We start from the raw sequence: 7,498 nt of genomic DNA on the forward strand, positions 1-7,498 counted from the left end.
GATCTGAGCAACCTGGCTTTGATACCACTGTTGAAAAACGCGGCTCTCAGATCAATCACGATTGATACCCGGTGCAGCGGAAGTTTAAAAATTTTATCATGGAACAATTCCATGGTGTGGGTATCAACCATTCAACGATTAAATTATATTGTGTGTGTAAAATTCAAATAACAATTAATTAAATTTTACCTTCAATCTCGAAGCGAGATTATTGGACACCACACAGATTTCTCTGCGCTTCTTGTATCTCCCAGGAACTGATGAACTCCTTCAATCAGGTCCACGAATGAGGTTTTAATCCCTCTGATAGATTGCACTAGAAAATCTATCAGAAGTTTTTCTGCGAAGAGATTTAAACGAATCTGATTCGTTATTCCTGACTGCAATTCAAAATCACAGACCGGAATTTTCTCTGACAAAGAGGGAGGGGTGATCGGCCAAATTATTGAGAGAGGCTAGGGTTTTTTTCGAAAACTCTGTCTAAAAATTATGACCTGTTGTCTGTAATTTCTGTACTGCAATAACTTATTTATAATGCAGGCCACTAACACCTTAGGGCCCATTAGTCATAAGTTGAGGCCCGACAAGCAAAGCCCGCATGTTCAGAAATTAATATAAAATTCATCGTGACTCCGATTGATAAACCGATTTTACCAATGTGCACAGAAACCATTTCTGCACATTTTAAAGTCAAGATAAATTTTCCTGAATCCGAATTCAGTGATTTCCAAAAATGTACATCCCTATGTCATTTTAGGAAATCCTACTCCCTTACTCTTATTTAAGAAGTCCAACTTCTTTATTCATTAAATTTAACTCTTTAAATTTAACTATCTCAACGGGGATTAAAAACTCCATTACACTGTGTGACCCTCAATGGTTCAGGGATACAGCTAGCCGTGGGCTCACAACTCCTTGTGACTCGGAACAACGATTTCCGACTTGCCCAACGAATCATGGTAAAGCGCCTAGCAACATCGCCCCATGATTCCCTAGGTATCACTGATAGTGCCTACAAGAACCAGTAGATTTTGGTTAGCGTACAGTACGGTCCCTTCATCCATATATCCCGATCGAATCAACAACCATTGGTATATCGAGAGTCGCTCAAGATTCGATAACTATGCAATACATCTTGAAGATCAAATTAGTGACATCGCATGTGCTACTAAGAAACCATTTCTTAAATCACATCAAGTACTCTGGCCAGAGATTCGTCACACTAATATCTCCTCAGATCGCATAGGATATCCACACTCGCAAGTATGTGGTGAATCCTTGACAACAATGCATCGACTCCTATATGTGTTGTAACTGTACCCAATCCCGACACCTGATGACCCCCATAGAGTCGGTAAACGAGTCAAAGCACAGTACTAGCATATAGAGTCTCCATGATGTTTCAAGTAGTAAGGACTAATGGTGTACAACCAAAACCGCGGACTTTATCCACTCGATAAGTGATAACCACTTGGAAAGTCCGGATAGGGTAGTTCGATTATTCATCCTATGAATATCCATTTGCATGCTTCGAACATCTCCATGTTCCCTACCAATGAAACGTGGTACTCCGCATCGCAAATGCTAGTCTCAAACTCGAGCGATCCTTATCCTTATTATCGGACGGCTCAATTGACTAGGAACAGTTTAGAATATACAGTGACTATAAGATGTATTTCATGATAGACATCCCCATGTTCTACCACATCTTACATACACTATAGTATATTCAAGGTCTTTATCAAAACAACAATAGTATATCACAATATAACAATATGAAGTAATATAAAGTCATTGCCATTAATAAAAGTGTAAATAATATTAAACAAAAGATTGTTTATACAAAGAGTCATCAAAGCCCATAGCCACAAGTTGGCTCACTGGGCACCCACTCTTTCACCTGAACCATTGAGGGTCACACAGAGTAATGGATTTTTAATCTCCGTTGAGATAGTTAAATTTAAAGAGTTAAATTTAATGAACGAAGAAGTTGGACTTCTTATTTAAGAGTAGATGAGTAAGATTTCCTAAAATGACATAGGGATGGGCATTTTTGGAAATCACTGAATTCGTATTCAGAAAAATTTATCTTGACTTTAAAAGGTGCAGAAATGGTTTCTGTGCACATTGGTGAAATCAGTTTATCAATCGGAGTCATGATAATTTTTATATTAATTTCTGAACATGCGGGCTTTGCTTGTCGGGCTTGAACTTATGACTAATGGGCCCTAAGCTGTTAGTGGCCTACATTATAAATAAGTTATTGCAGTACAGAAATTAGACACAACAGGTCACAAAAACCCTAATTATTTTCTCTGATAGTGGCCGACCCCCCTTCCCCTCTGCTCGGAAAATCCAGTCTGTGAATTTTGAATTACAGTCTGGTTTAACGGATCAAATTCGTTAATCTCTTCGTAGAAACTTCTGATAGATTTTCTAGTGCAATCTATCAGAGGGATTAAATATCCGTTCGTGGACCTGATTGAAGAACAGTTCGTCCATCAGTTTCAGGGATATACAACAAGAGCAGAGCAATCTGTTGGTGTCCATAATCTCGCTTCGAGATTGGAGGTAAAAATTTATAATCGTTATTTAATTTTTACACACACACAATTTAATCGTAAGGTTGATACCCATTATGGAATCGTTCCATATAAAATTTTTAAACTTCCGCTGCACCGGGTATCAATCCTGATTGATCTGATCGTCGCGTTCTCCAACAGTGGTATCAGAGACAGGTTGCTCAGATCAAGCGATTAAATTAATCGATTGTACAAAAATTTTTAAGCCTCGGTTTTTGAAACAAAATAAATATTTTAAAAAAAAAAAAAAATTTCGGGCAAAACCCGGGCAGCGATCGTCGCTGCCCGGCCCGAGCCCCTTTGGGGCGCGGGCAGCCCGGGAGTGTCCCGGGCGGCCCGCGAAAAATTATTTTTAATTTTTAAATTAAAATCTTAATATGTTAAAATTCTATTTTTGGTTCGATCGAAAATTGTTTTTGATTGGTCCACGAGGCGTCGGATCGAATTGTTCGAGTCCGAAAATTTTAAAATTGATTTTTGGATAAATTTGAATTTTTTGAAAATTTAAATATTTTATCCGTTAAATTGAATTTTGAAATTAATTATTTTTGGTACAATTGATGATAAGATATGATCTTATGGATATATTGAGTAAAATATGATTTTATGTATAAAATTGAATTTTATAGATAAAATATGATTTTATTTGATAAAAAGATAAAATATGATTTTGTATGTAAAATAAGATATATATGAAATATGATTTTATCCTTTTAAATTTAAATTGCCATTGCATGTTATCCAATAAATTAATTTTGAATTAAATGTTATTGGATAAGGATGATCGATTGCCATGACCAATTTTGTAGGTGTATGTTAGGAATTTACATTTGTTTTTATTGTTGTTGGATTTATTAATGGGCCTGGTTTATGGCCCAATATGAATTGTCATATGTAATAAAAGTGGGCTTGGTTTATGGCCCGTTCCCACCCCTTAAAAATGTATCCCCTACTTGTCATTGTTATTTATTGTAAATACATTAGATTTAGTGGGAGATGAAGATTTGAAGACGGAGGTGGGCCCAGCAGACAATAAAGACAGAAGAAATGTAAATTGGAAGCACAATGTAATAGGATTGCATTGCATACTGCATATTACCTAGGATTGGACTAAGACTCGTGATTGGCAACCACGGGTCGATTAGAAATGGAATCGATCATCCTATATAATATGTGATATTATTGTTGTATGCATGTTTTAGACAAAATTGTGTGAATCCGGAAAGCATACAAAATTTTAAAAATGATGAGACAAATTTTCAAAATTAAAATCCCTCATTTTAAATATGATTTAAAATTGATATCAATATAAATAAAGGAAATTTAAATTTGTTTAAATGTTCCTACCTTCCATCAACGATCAATGTATGAGATGCTACCCGCGGATACGGTCCGGCTCATATTATTGGGGGGGCCCGTTCGTCGGAAAGCTGTACATTGGATCGACACATGTTGTAAGTTGGGTGGAACTCCCATGGGATCGGCTCATATTATTGGGGGATCCACATGGCGACCGTCCATCACAACTTAATATTGATGGGTCATCTTGACATGTCACAATAAACGGCGTCATATTATTGGGCCCTTATTGGACATGAGGTAAAAACGTGGAGGTTGCTTTGGAAGCAATTGGGCTCTACCTTTTGAAAATTATGGTTGACTGATAGTATTCGGGACCATAGTTTTTCAATTGGACTCCATGTTCTCACTAAGGAAAACAGTTTCCCGTTTTCACTAGAGGGTAGTGAAATCGTTAAAATAGTGGGAGTGAGATTCATAAAATAAATTTCGCCTATTTTATGTCTTAGTAAATTACTTAAACAATCACTGATATTTGTCTATTTTTTTTCAGTATTTCATAAAGATGAATTCGCGTAATCCACTTTTCTCGATCCTCGAACAAAATAAATTGACTGGCGCAAACTATACGGAATGGTTCCGTAAGTTGAAGATTGTCTTGACTTCGGAGAAGATGCTCTACGTGCTAGAAAAATCTCCTCCGAAGGAAGCACCAGCTGACATAAGTCCGGAAGAGTTAGCCAAACTTGATACATGGTGGGACCATGATATCAAGGCCAAATGCTATATGCAAGCCTCGATGTCTGATGAACTCCATAGGCGATTTGAGGACACCGTGAATGCTGCTGACATTCACGTACAACTCAAGGAACTTTTTGGGGCTCAATCGAGGGCTGAAAGGTTCGCTACTGTAAAGGAGCTAATGACGTGTCGCATGCGTGAAGGGACTTCGGTCCGTGATCATGGGGTACGAGTGATTTGGCTCATACAGAAGTTGGTAACCCTTGATTTGGTGTTGGAGCGTGAACTCAACGTGGACTTACTACTTCTGTCTCTTCCTTCTTCGTTTGACGGATTTGTGGTGAATTTCAATATGAACAAGATAGAGGCCTCCCTTGAAGAGATGGTCAATATGCTTGTGACATATGAATCCACATTAAAGAAGGATAAACCGGCTTTCTTGGTGGGCTCCTCTTCTTCTGCTAAGAAGGGGCCAAGTACAAAGGGTAAGAAACGTTCTGCCCCACCCAAGAAAATCGAACCAGAGAAGAAGTACAAGACAAAGGCTTCAAACATGGAAAAGTCCAAGGATGTTTGCCATTACTGCAAGAAGCCCGGTCATTGGAAGCGTAACTGCAAGGAATATCTAGAGCAGTTGCGAACTGCGAAGGGTATGTTCTATATTGAAATAAATGTTTCACTTAATACTACTTCTTGGGTATTGGATACCGGATGTGGATCTCACATTTGCAATGATTTGCAGGTGATGACAAGAAGTCGCAGGCTTAGAATGGGTGAGACCCAGCTGAGGCTCGGAAATGGTTCCAGAGTTGAAGCTAAAGCTGTGGGAGATATTTATTTAATTTTGCAGAACGGCTTTAAGTTACTTTTGAGAGATGTTTTATTTGTTCCGGATTTGATTAAAAATATTATTTCTGTTTCTATGCTTGATAGAGATGGTTATTCTTGCAATTTTGTGAATGGGATTTGCAATATTTACAAGAATGAATGTTTGATTGGAAATGGACAACTTGAAAACGATCTATATAACTTAAAACTAAAAGACGTTCCAATAAATTATGTTGATAAACCGGCAACAACAAACAAAAGAAAAATCGATAGCCAAAACCCGGCAAACCTTTGGCACGCTAGGCTAGGTCATATTTCCTCAAGGAGGATGAACAAGCTAGTGGGAGAGGGCATGTTTGATATGTCTGATATTAACTCTTTACCTACTTGTGAATCCTGCCTAAAAGGAAAAATGACTAAATCTCCTTTTAAGGGGAAACCTGAGCGTAGTCAAAATCTGTTGGATTTGATCCATACAGATGTTTGTGGTCCATTTAGAGTTGGTACTCAATATGGCCACACCTACTTCATTATCTTTACTGATGATTATTCGAGGTATGGGTATTTATATTTAATGAAACATAAGTCTGAAGCATTTGAAAAGTTCAAAGAATTCAAGGCTGAAGTAGAAAACAAGTTAGGTAAAAGTATTAAAGCACTTCGATCGGATCGAGGTGGAGAATACTTAAGTACCGAGTTTTTGGACTATCTAAAAGAGAATGGGATTCTCTCTCAGTGGACTCCTCCTATGACACCACAGCTGAATGGTGTATCGGAGCGTCGTAATCGAACTTTGTTGGACATGGTTCGATCCATGATGAGCTTCACTGAGCTTCCACCTTCGTTTTGGGGCTATGCGCTTGAAACAGCGGTATTGTTGTTGAACAACGTCCACACTAAAGCAGTGGACAAAACACCATACGAGTTATGGAATGGCAAAGTTCCTAAGTATTCGTACTTGAGGATTTGGGGATGTCCTGCTTACGTGAAGCGGACAGTGGGAGATAAGTTGGATAGTCGATCCAGCTTATGTTATTTTGTAGGGTATCCGAAGAATTCAATCGGATATTATTTCTATTATCCTGCTGAAACAAAGGTGTTTGTTTCAAGGAATGCCACCTTCTTGGAGAAGGAGTTCTTATTGGATAAGAAAGGCGAGATGATGGAACTCGAAGAAATTCGAGAAGAACCCGAAATACAAAATAACGATCCTACACCTCAGGAACCATTGATAGACACGCCTGTACCTAGAAGATCCGAGAGGACTTCTAGACCTCCTATTCGATATGGTCTTCTTCTTGAAGGGGATCAAGATGAACCCGATGTTGGATGTGATCCAAGAAACTTCAAGGAAGCAATTTCTGATGCGGATTCAAATTTATGGCTTGAAGCTATGCAGTCGGAAATAGATTTGATGCATACAAACCAAGTTTGGTCTTTAGTAGATCCTCCCGATGGAATTGTTCCAATAGGGTGTAAATGGATCTACAAGAGAAAGCTTGGGCCTGATGGTAAGGTATTGACCTACAAGGCGCGATTGGTGGCGAAAGGTTATACTCAAAGACAAGGAGTTGACTATGATGAAACCTTTTCACCAGTTGCAATGTTCAAGTCCATAAGAATCCTTATTGCCATAGCTGCATGGTATGACTATGAGATATGGCAAATGGATGTGAAGACTGCTTTTCTTAATGGAGACATTAAGGAAGAAATCTATATGAAGCAGCTTGAGGGGTACACATCCATGGGAAGCGAGCATAAGGTATGCAAGCTTCAGAGATCAATTTATGGTCTAAAACAAGCATCAAGAAGTTGGAACCAGAAATTTGATGAAACAATAAAGGATTTTGGTTTCATCAAGAACCCGGAGGAACCATGCGTGTACAAGAAAGTAGTTAAGGATGCTGTGACATTCTTAGTACTTTATGTTGATGACATCCTACTCATTGGGAATGACGTAGGGATGTTGCAGTCAACAAAGATATGGTTATCAGGTAGATTCTCGATGAAGGATTTGGGTGAGGCATCCTATATTCTTGGGATACAGA

The sequence above is a fragment of the Henckelia pumila genome, chromosome 2 (genome assembly GCF_033568475.1).
Source record: "Henckelia pumila isolate YLH828 chromosome 2, ASM3356847v2, whole genome shotgun sequence".
NCBI classification, from domain to species: Eukaryota; Viridiplantae; Streptophyta; class Magnoliopsida; order Lamiales; family Gesneriaceae; genus Henckelia; species Henckelia pumila.